Source organism: Nerophis ophidion, linkage group LG02 (assembly GCF_033978795.1).
Source record: "Nerophis ophidion isolate RoL-2023_Sa linkage group LG02, RoL_Noph_v1.0, whole genome shotgun sequence".
Lineage (NCBI taxonomy): Eukaryota > Metazoa > Chordata > Actinopteri > Syngnathiformes > Syngnathidae > Nerophis > Nerophis ophidion.
Genome location: NC_084612.1, coordinates 38707110 through 38718326, shown reverse-complemented (window position 1 = coordinate 38718326; position 11217 = coordinate 38707110).

Here is an 11217-nt window from a genome sequence, read left to right as displayed (position 1 = left end):
AGGATAGACATTGGGCAGGGTACCTTGGCGTTATTACCACCCATCCATCCATCCATTTTCTGCCGCTTGTCCATTTTGGGGTCGCGGAGTGTCGCTAGAGCCTATCTCAGCTGCATTCGGGCGGAAGGTGGCGTACACCCTGGACAAGTCACCATCTCATCGCAGGGTGTTAGTACCACCCAGTTTTTATTATTAATTTTTGGATGAAAATCTTCGTGAGAATTTTACAGCAGTTTTAATTTTGGCCAGATTTTACTTGTAACAAACTAGTCTGTTTGTCCGCATATTATTACGCAGAATTCCGGGACAAAACAAAGAATCCCGCCCGTTGGTGAGTCTGACTCACTCTCAGTTTTTTTTTTGTTGATTTGCAACCACACCTCATATAATCAGTCCGCCTCGGTTTTGGTTAGTACTATACATTACATCCCATTACATTACCTACTCAGTGGCCTAGTGGTTCGTTAGAGTGTCCGCCCTGAGATCGGTAGGTTGTCAGTTCAAACTCCGGCCGAGTCATACCAAAGACTAAAAAATTGTACTCATTACCTCCCTGCTTGGCACTCAGCATCAACCGCCAATTCCAAGGGTTGGAATTGGGGTTAAATCTCCAAAATGATTCCTGGGCATGGCCACTGCTGTTGCCCACTGCTCCCCTCACCTCCCAGGGGGTGATCAAGGGTGTTGGGTCTGCAGAGAATAATTTCGCCACACCTAGTGTGTGTGACAATCATTGGCGCTTTAACTTTTTAACTTAAGTACACTTTATAATATTATTCCCCTTCACTTAACCCTGCTACCGAATATCAGAGTAAGCCTATTTTATTGTAGTTATTTTTGTATCATTGTAATCATTATTATTTTTTCTGTATTGTCCCGTCCAACCATTCAGGCAAATCAAATTGGTTACGTACAGTAGATGGTAATATCTGCTCAACAGATTTTCTTTACAAAAAAGAGAAGTTTGGATATTTCTCTTGATGCCTTATTTGTATTTCACATTATTAAATGTTTAGATATATGTAGTGTCCGACGCAGCTGGGGACAAATTCTGGGGACAAGAAAGGGAGAGACAACAATAACACAAAACTGTCACGACCCGGGCACAGGTCAGCGGCCATTCATCTGTGCACTGCACTGAGCGCACCTCCTAGACCGTGCAATGTGCGCACTAGACCAACTGCAGCGGGCAGCTGCAGTCAATCACCAGCAATCAGTGCACCTGTGGTAGATCAGAGGTCAGACCTTCTTAGAGCCGATGCAGACCTGCATTCCGGGGCAGAACGTAGTCTTCTGGTGAGTCCCGTAAGCTATCATGCAGCTCTATGCAACCTGGCTTCGCTCTTTGTATTCTCCACCATCGTGTTAATTTGGTCTCATTGTCTTCCTTGACGTCCTTACTGTAGTCTGCCTTTTTGTATCGTTCTGGCAATTTCCATGTCCTAAATTGCTGTCAAAGTATACCAACGTGTCAGAACCCATACTCAGACTCTTTCTGTCCAGGTGACAGGCTTTATTTATGATCTAGAATAAACTTACAGAGAGCAGGGAAGCGAGGAAACAGCAGACCACTTGATGATGTAAACATAGGCACACACGGTAGTGATCACGTTGCCGCCATAAATAGTTTGTCTGTGTTAGCGCTTATTATAATTGTTTTATTAATACTTGGTCAATTCAAGTCACAAAATGTTAATGGAGTAATGTTGGTGCTTTTTAAATGGTTATTTATTGGGTTTTATGGGCAGAATAGAGGAGCTCTTCTGTAAGCAGACTTATTCAATATTTAAAATGCATTAAAAAAAATCAATCCGTTGTTATGTCTTTCATGATGATTGTGAACGATAGGCAAAATTTCAAAAACAAATTTAATTCCACTTTAAAGTGAATAGAATTCAGTATGACTGCACTTGCCAGCACTTTGATAAAGAAGGTGAGAAACTTTTAAAGAAGTCTTAGAAAGGTGCGCAGGTGGCGTCCCCACACTTTTGCTCTGCTCATCGCCATGTTCAAAAAAATTTCAATAAAAGTAAAAGTGATGTTTAAAGTTAATTTATCCATTTCATTCATCACTTACATGTATTTAGCTTTTTTTTTTTGTATGTGAAACTAGAATTTTTCTCTGTGTTTTGTGTTCATATTTTTGAATGTCTGGACCAGATTAACTAAATTTATGTCAAGACGGGGTTCGCAGCTTGCTGCGGGGTCATTCTCCCAGGAAGGCAGACGGACTACTCGGGAAGTGGCGTGCAAGTAAAATCATGATTTTATTGTGACTAAAAAAGGTACAAACAAAAAGCGCTCATAGCGGAGGCACAACTTGGCTAAGGAAACAAAACTAACACTTTAACGTAAACTATGAACATAAAACAAGCAACACTTACTGTGGCTTGAAAAAAGCAGCATGAACTTAGGTATGAAAAACTAGCATGAACAAAGCATGAAAAGAACAATGATGCCAGGTGGACTGACTGGCAAAGACAAGCTTAAATAATGCCTCTGATTAGTGCTCGGGAAGCAGGTGAGCGGGCGAGCACTAATCAGAGACAGGTGAACACAATAAGTAACCATGGCAACCAAAACAAACTCAGGATGTCACAAACAGGAACTAAAGGAGTCCAAAAATAACTGAAAATACAACAACAAGAAAACAGCACATTATTTCTTATGTAAAAATTGCTTTGGTTTCTACACTATTCAGTTTTTGTCTGTCCTTTTGGAACGGATTAGAAACAAAATTGGAGGTAACCTTGTAGTTATAATGTACAAATACATGCATAGTACTGACTGTACTTGGGGTTTGGTTGAAATGGATTTGTGTTGCAGATTGTCAATTGAAAAAAGTGATGAAGCAACAAGGAAACACAAAACATGGTTCTGTATATTTACGATCAAAACGGTTATCCTTGACAGAGAAAGAAAAGACTACTTCTTTTTCTAGGTGCACCCTTTATGAGCCTCTGCTGACATCTGTCGCCATGTCACTAAGAATGTCTGTCAAGAGAGATTAAACAACACGTGGATAGAGGCCGATAATGAGCAAGCAGGATGGTATTTTTTTCACACACACTCCCCCCCAAGTGTGCAGCATATGACACAGGCCCAGCTAATTAAGCAGCTGCCATAATGCAGTAATCAGAAACACAGAGGAGGTTGGAGAATTCACAAACTTTAGTCATAGTCATAACATTCGGTGCTCAAGTACATCAGCACCACTGCAAGATGGCGCCTGTGACGGTAGTGATGTGTGATCACATGCTTTCATGTAACTTTTGAGTGCTAAAGCTAACAAACGGCAAGGTAAACATCACCGTGCTTGCACAAGCTTTGTTCATGTGCACGAAGCCCAGCAGCAAGGCACTCAAATAAATGGCAGCCATGCTGTGCTGAAAATGCCACAGAAACACTTTATTTTGTCATAATGTCAAATCAGCGAGGAATAGAAAAAAATTATTTCAAGAATTGAATTAATTAACACTGTTGTAATCACATGAATTTTTTGGGGCACATCTTTCTTGAGAACAGGCGTGTAAATAGGCTTTTATAACAACATCCACCTTGAATCTTAATATAAGAGTATGAATGTATTGCTGCAGACGGCGTTCTCTCATTTATTTACTTTTTTCCAGAAAATGTGCAATCAAATGTGCAATGTGCGTGGTGCCTGATTGTTTCGCCCTGTAAATCAAACCAGGAATTGCAATTAAAATGTTCTCTTATGTAGTATAATGGATGTCTTCTTAATCCTTTATTTGAACACCTGCTGGTGGGTCTGAATTTTTAATGCATTTCTCATTAATGCTCTTTACACCCTTGATTTATGTGTGAGCAAATTATATTGCTGCTTTGCGTCGTGCCGGCAGAAAAGTCACACCCCGGTTGAAATGTGACGTTGCGCCAGCAACCTGGAAAAGCAGAACACTTAGTTGATCATTAAATCATAAAATAAGATGTTTATGTTAGATTTAATGTATTTTTATGATTGTTCAGGAATGTACAGGTGAACATTTTCCATACATTAAAAGACCCATTGCGTTGCGGTTACATTCATTTCACTAACAAGTTCTCTATATTGTTTTTTTCTCAAGAAAATTAAACTGGCAGTCATTTCCCATGATATCAACTAGTTTTTGATCAATTGGTAGATAACTAATTGTTATGATCCACTGCCCGGATCATATTATGTTTAGGTTTTTGAGTCTTTCTGTATTATGTTCTGCTAGCGTTTGACTTCTTTAGTTCCTGGTTGCACTTCCTTGTTTGTTTTGTCACCATAGTTACGTATTAGTTTCACCTGCCACTTGTTCCGGACGCACATCTGTTTTGTAATTACTGTCTTGATTTAAGCCTGCCTCCTTCGTTCATTCGGTCTTGCTGCGTAGTTTGTGTTCCCACAACGAGTAACGACTTTTGTTCCCCAGTTCTGTACTTGCTAGCTTCCGCGCTAAGCCTTGTTATCTTCTAGCTCCTATGCTAGCACTTTTGTTTTGTCTTTTGTGCCTTCAGCAAGTTTTCGTTTTTCATAGTCTGAATTATTTTTAAACAAATCATTTCTTCTTACCTTCAGGCTGTGTCCGAAGCCCGACTGCATCCTTGAGAGAACAATCCCGCATCACCGTGTGACCCAATCGTTACAGTACGCAGCCAGCACGAACAAGTTCTCTCGCTGCGGGCATTTCGGAGGTCGAAGGTACGTGGACGGTACTCCGAGCAATGGAGGCAGAGACGCTCCGCTGCTCGCCAGACGAGGACATGATGTGGGGACCTCGAAGGTTTCTAGTCCCTATCGACTCCACCTGGCCCACCTCAACCCGATCGCACGCGTCAGCGAAGGCGGAAGTCGCACAAGAGGGCTTCGCCCCGTGACAGAGACGCTCCAAGCCCACAATCCTATCCTCCGGTACACAGCCAGCCACAAGCAGCCCAGTCTTCCTCTATGTTTGGTAATCCCATCGCCCATTTTGCAAACACATCACTGAATGGACTATCAGTCAGCTGGAGACCGGCGCGGATGACGTCATTCCGTTGACGCTCCCCGAGGACGTCACCCCGTCCACCGTTGATGACATCAAAAATGAAGAATTTTTTTTTAGTTCTGAAAATTCGGTCTCTCAGCCAGTTCCAAATGACTTTAATACTAAAATCAAATAATATCAGGACATTTTAAATAATTGCAGGTCTAGTCAATGCCAGTCACCTGAATTTTGGACTCAAGCCCTGCCCACGTCAGTGCCCTTTCCCTCTCTTCTTCCCAATAAACCTTAGGTGGGGGTTGGGAAAAGACTTTTTGGACAATTGAGAGAGGAGGAGTCTACCCCCCTCCTGACCTTCCTCAACCCACCCTTAAGGACAATTCCAGACCACGGGGAGTGCGTCTAATATCCACTTCTTGAGGGGGGGAGGCTAGTGCTACGGAGGTAGCACAGCTGCGCCCAGAAAAGCCGCAACCTCCAGCGAGGCCACCACCTCGGCACATCAGCCCCAGAAATGGAAGAGCCCACCACAGAACCCCCAGGCACTGCTTCCTCGTAGGTGGGATTGAAGAGGTCTTCAAAGTATTACCTCCACGGATCCACAACATCTTGAGTGGAGGTCAGCAGCACACCATCCCCACCAAAAATGGAGTGACAGTGCACTGCTTCCCCCTCCTGAGGCGGTGGACGGTGGTCCAAAATCGCTTCGAAGCCCTTCGGAAGTTGTTTTCCATGTTTCTCTAAACTCCTCTCATGTCCGAGTTTTTGCCTCGGCGACTGCCAAAGCCACATACCACTTCGCATGTTGGTACCTGTCTGTTGTCCCTGGGGTACCATAAGCCAAGCAAACTCGCTAGGACTCCTTCTTCAGCTTGACGGCATCCCTCTGGAATTACTGCCACGACAGGCACCAACCACCTTGCGGCTACAGCTCTCATCGTCCGCCTTGACAATAGAGGTACGGAACAAGGTCCACTCGGACTCATGTGCAGAGCCTTCCCCGTGACATGTTCAAAGTTCTTCAGGAGGTAGGAATTAAAACTCTCTCTGTCAGGAGACTCTGCTTGATGTGCCTTGCAGACCCTTACAATGTGTTTGGGCCTGCCAAGTCTGACGGGCATCCTACTCCACTATTGGACCCAACTTACCACTCAGTAGTGATCGTTAGAAAACTCTGCCCTTCTTTTCACTCAAGTGTCCAAAACATGCGACTGCAAATACGATGACACAACCACAAAGTCAATCATCGAACTGCAGCTTATTGTCCTGGTACCAAGTGCACATATGGACAACCTTGTGTTTGAACATGGTGTTCATATATATGTATCCATCCATCCATTTTCTACCGCTTATTCCCTTTTGGGGTCACGGGGGGCACTGGCGCCTATCTCAGCTACAATCGGACGGAAGGCAGGGTACACCCTGGACAAGTCGCCACCTCATCGCAGGGCATATATATATATATATAAATACATGTAAAAAGTGATCTCAAGGGGGAAAACACAATAAAAATTGGAGGCATGGAGTTGGCTGATGTTAAAGGTAATGGATGCAGGGAGCCTGCATTATTTAACAGAAAAGGACGAGATGTTGACATAGTGTCCAAGTGGTTACCTTGTCCAGTTTGACTTTGTTGTGTTTGGGCAGGCTTCCCGTGTATGTTGACGAAGGCATAAACGGACTTCAGTAGCTTCAACATGCCATTATGACCTGCAGACTGAATTAGTTTCTCTACTGTGTCGAAGCAAGGTGCAGCAGCTTCGCACTCCAAGGGAGGCGGAATACAGTGATCCCACAGAGGGCTTAAAGTCCTACTGAAACCCACTACTACCGACCACGCAGTCTGATAGTTTATATATCCATAATGAAATATTAGCATTGCAACACATGCCAATATGGCCGGTTTAGTTTACTAAATTGGAATTGTAGATTTCCCGCAAAGTATCCTTTTGAAGACGTCTCGGAATGATGACGCGTGCACGTGACGTCACCGGTTGTAGCAGACATGTTCTTCCAGCCCGATCCAAGCTATAAGTAGTCTGCTTTAATCGCATAATTAAACAGTATTCTGGACATCTGTGTTGCTGAATCTTTTGCAATTTGTTCAATTAATAATGGAGAAGTCAAAGAAGAAAGATGTAGGTGGGAAGCGGTGTATTGCAGCTGCCTTTAGCCACACAAACACAGCCGGTGTTTCCTTGTTTACATTCCCGAAGGTGAAGCTTTACTATGGAAAGCGAACATGGTTCTCTACCACATGTCAACCGGCAGATTTCGGTGAGAAAATTGTGGTAATAAGTCGGCTCTTACCGTAGACATGAGCGGAGCTTGCGTCCTCCTGCAGATGCAACTCTCTTACCTCCTCCCACCGGAGACACTGGCGGTCACCACACCTGTGGCCACACCCCTCCGACTTTCAGGTACCATATAATCTCACTAAAACAATAGTAACACAATAAGCAGATAATAGATTTTCCAGAATTATCCTAGTAAATGTGTCCAATAACATCTGAATCGCTCCCACTGCCCTCGCCTTTTTTTTCATCTAGTCCTTCACTCTCACTTTCCTCATCCACAAATCTTTCATCCCCGCTTAAAATAATGGGGAAACCGTCGTTTTCTCGGTCCGAATCGCTCTCGCTGCTGGTGGCTGTGATTGTAAACAATGTGAGGATGTGAGGAGCTCCACAACATCGTCTGCTACGTCCGGTAAAGGCAAAGCTTTTTTATTAGCGACCAAAAGTTGTGAACATTATCGTCGATGTTCTCTACTAAATCCTTTCAGCAAAAATATGGCAATATCGCGAAATGATCAAGTATGACACATAGAATGGACCTGCTATCCCCGTTTACGTAAGAAAATCTAATTTCAGTAGGCCTTTAAGCAAGGAAGATAGGGGGCGCGTAGAAGAAGAGAACCTTCAAGGAAATGAAGGCAGACATGTGTTCTGGTTCTCCATGCAGGACGAGGAAACTCCTCCGGCATTCCTTCCACGCGGCACTTTTCCACCCCGGACTCCCGTGCAGACAGCTTCTCCTCCCTCGCCGCTGCAGCCAAAGTTTGATAACCCGATCCCTCATCCTGCCGAACATTTCTTGCCCGGGGCTACAGCCACTGCACTAAGCCGTCGCAGCCTGATGACGTCACGCCAAAAGCGCTCAATCCATGGTGGGTACGTGCAGCACGCTCACGTGACAGACTTGACACTTTTATATGGTAAAATCAACCAGTCAGCCTTCACCAAGTGACATCAAGTTAACTATAGCTGACTACATGGACATTTTTTGAAGGACTGAAGCATCTATCCAGCCACTACAAAGTGTGAACACGCCTCTTCAAGCGTCAGAGCCTACAGAATAGCCTCTTAAGAAGAAGGCTCTGCCTACCTCACCACCCTAGCATTCCGGAGCTCAAGTCCTAGCGCCCCTGCTGCTCAAGGGTTTTTAGCCACCTGTTGCGTCTCCTCGCCAGATCAAGGCAGTGGTGCCACCTCTTTCTGTTCCTGCTCCACGGCAACTTTTTGTTTCTGTCTTGCGCGAACACTGTGGGGATCCTGCAAGGGTGGGACCAAGCGCTTCCTCTGGCAAGGATGCCGGCACCAGATCTTTTTCTATTTCTCTGTTGCTAGGAGCGCTGAGTTTGCATACCATCATCTGTTTGGTGATTCGTACACACACCTGCTACCAATCTCAATCACGCCCCTTCTTAACCCTGTCTCACTCCGCCAGTCCCTGCAGGTTCATTGTTTGCTTCATGCGACTGTTTGCTTTCCTGTTTAGCTTTAAATTACTACCTAAGTTTGTATGCTACTATACTATATTATGCTAAGTTTTGCCTTTAAACTTCAAGCGCGTTTCCCAGTGACACATCTTTCTGTTTGCATGTTGCCTTGTTAAAGGGGAACATTATCACAATTTCAGAAGGGTTGAAACCAATAAAAATCAGTTCCCAGTGGCCTATTTTATTTTTTGAAGTATTTTTCAAAATTTTACCCATCCCGGAATATACCTAAAAAAAGCTTAAAGTGCCTGATTTTCACTATCTGTGAAGCCATCGTCCGTTTTCCTGTGATGTCATCCAGTGATGCCAATACGGATAGCACAGCAAGATATAGCGACATTAGCTCGGATTCAGACTCGGATTTCAGCGGTTTAAGCGATTCAACAGATTACGCATGTATTGAAACTGAGTGTGGAGGCAGATAGCGAAAACGAAATTGAAGCAGAAACTGAAGCTATTGAGCGAATAGCTATTGACGCTATTCGGCCATGTTTGCCTTAGCATCGCCTGTAAAATGTGCAGACCAACGATCGGGAAGTTTCGCATCTTGTGACACTGGATCAACTTAAATCCATTGATTGGTAAGTGTTTGTTTGGCATTAAATGTGGGTGGAGGGAAACGCTGGATGTAATTATAGTTTCAAATGTACATACAGCTAGCCTAAATAGCATGTTAGCATCGATTACCTGGCAGTCATGCCGCGACCAAATATGTCTGATTAGCACATAAGTCAACAACATCAACAAAACTCACCTTTGTGATTGAGTTGACTTTATCGTTGGAAATGCATCTGCAGGTAATCCATACATCTCTGTGCCATGTCTGCCTTAGCACTGCCGGTAAAATGTGAAGACACTCTGGCAAATTCAATGGGGGTGTGGCGGCAGATTTCTTTGACTTTATCATTGGAAATGCATCTGCTTTGAGTGTCGCAGGATATCCACACAATCTTGCCATCTCTGTAGTAGCATAGCTTTCGTCAGTAAAGTGTGCGGAACAAACGACTGACCATTTCGTCGGCTTTCCCCACACCCTCGTATTTTGAACAAATTTCGTCCAATTTCTTGCCACTTTCGCATCTTTGGGCCAGTGGTGCAACTTGAATCCCTCCCTGTTAGTGTTGTTACACCCTCCGACAACACACCGACGAGGCATGATGTCTCCAAGGTTCCAGAAAATAGTCGAAAAAATGGTAAATAACAGAGCTGAGAAGCGGTCTTTGTAATGTGTTTGAGAAAATGGCGGCTTTATTACCTAGGTGACGTCACATTCTGACGTCATCGCTCCGAGAGCGATAAATAGAAAGGCGTTTAATTCGCCAAAATTCACCTATTTAGAGTTCAGAAATCGGTTCAAAAAATATATGGTCTTTTCTGCAACATCAAGGTATATATTGACGCTTACATAGGTCTGGTGATAATGTTCCCCTTTAATGGAATTAAAAACTCATCTTACCTACAGGCTGCCTGCTGTTCTCCGCATTTTGGGATCAAGGAGTACATCATCATGCCAGAACTCAACACCTTTCTGACAGACTACAGACAAGGGATTGAACACTACCATTGCCTTACAGGGCCAGCACTAACAATGCGCGCCACGGGAGGCAGTGGCAATACTGAAGAAATTTGGACATTTTGTTTTTTTTAATGACAGAGCAGGAAGGTGCTCTGAATGCGTCAAGTTAAAAATGATGCACCCTGTCATTCAATAAGTGACATTTTACATGCGCTCCTTCATGCAATACGGTCTCACACGGAACCCTACTGTACACAACGCATGGTATGTGTATCCGTGTAATGCTTCATATTAGAGAAAGGATTTGTTGCTCTTCAATCAATCAATGTTTACTTATATAGCCCTAAATCTCAAAGGGCTGCACAAACCACTACGACATCCTTGGTAGGCCCACATAAGGGCAAGGAAAACTCACACACAGTGGGACATCGGTGACAATAATGACCCAGTGGGACGTCGGTGACAATGATGACTATGAGAACCTTGGAGGGGAGGAAAGCAATGGATGTCGAGCGGGTCTAACATGATACTGTGAAAGTTCAATCTATAATGGATCCAACACAGTCGTGAGAGTCCAGTCCAAAGCGGATCCAACACAGCAGCGAGAGTCCCGTTCACAGCGGAGCCAGCAGGAAACCATCCCAAGCGGAGGCGGATCAGCAGCGCAGAGATGTCCCCAGCCGATACACAGGCAAGCCATGGCCACCGGATCGGACCGGACCCCTTCCACAAGGGAGAGTGGGACATAGAAGAAAAAGAAAAGAAACGGCAGATCAACTGGTCTAAAAAGGGAGTCTATTTAAAGGCTAGAGTATACAAATGAGTTTTAAGGTGAGACTTAGAAGATTCTACTGAGGTGGCATCTCGAACTGTTACCGGGAGGGCATTCCAGAGTACTGGAGCCCGAAATGAAAAAGCTCTATAGCCCACAGACTTTTTTTGGGCTT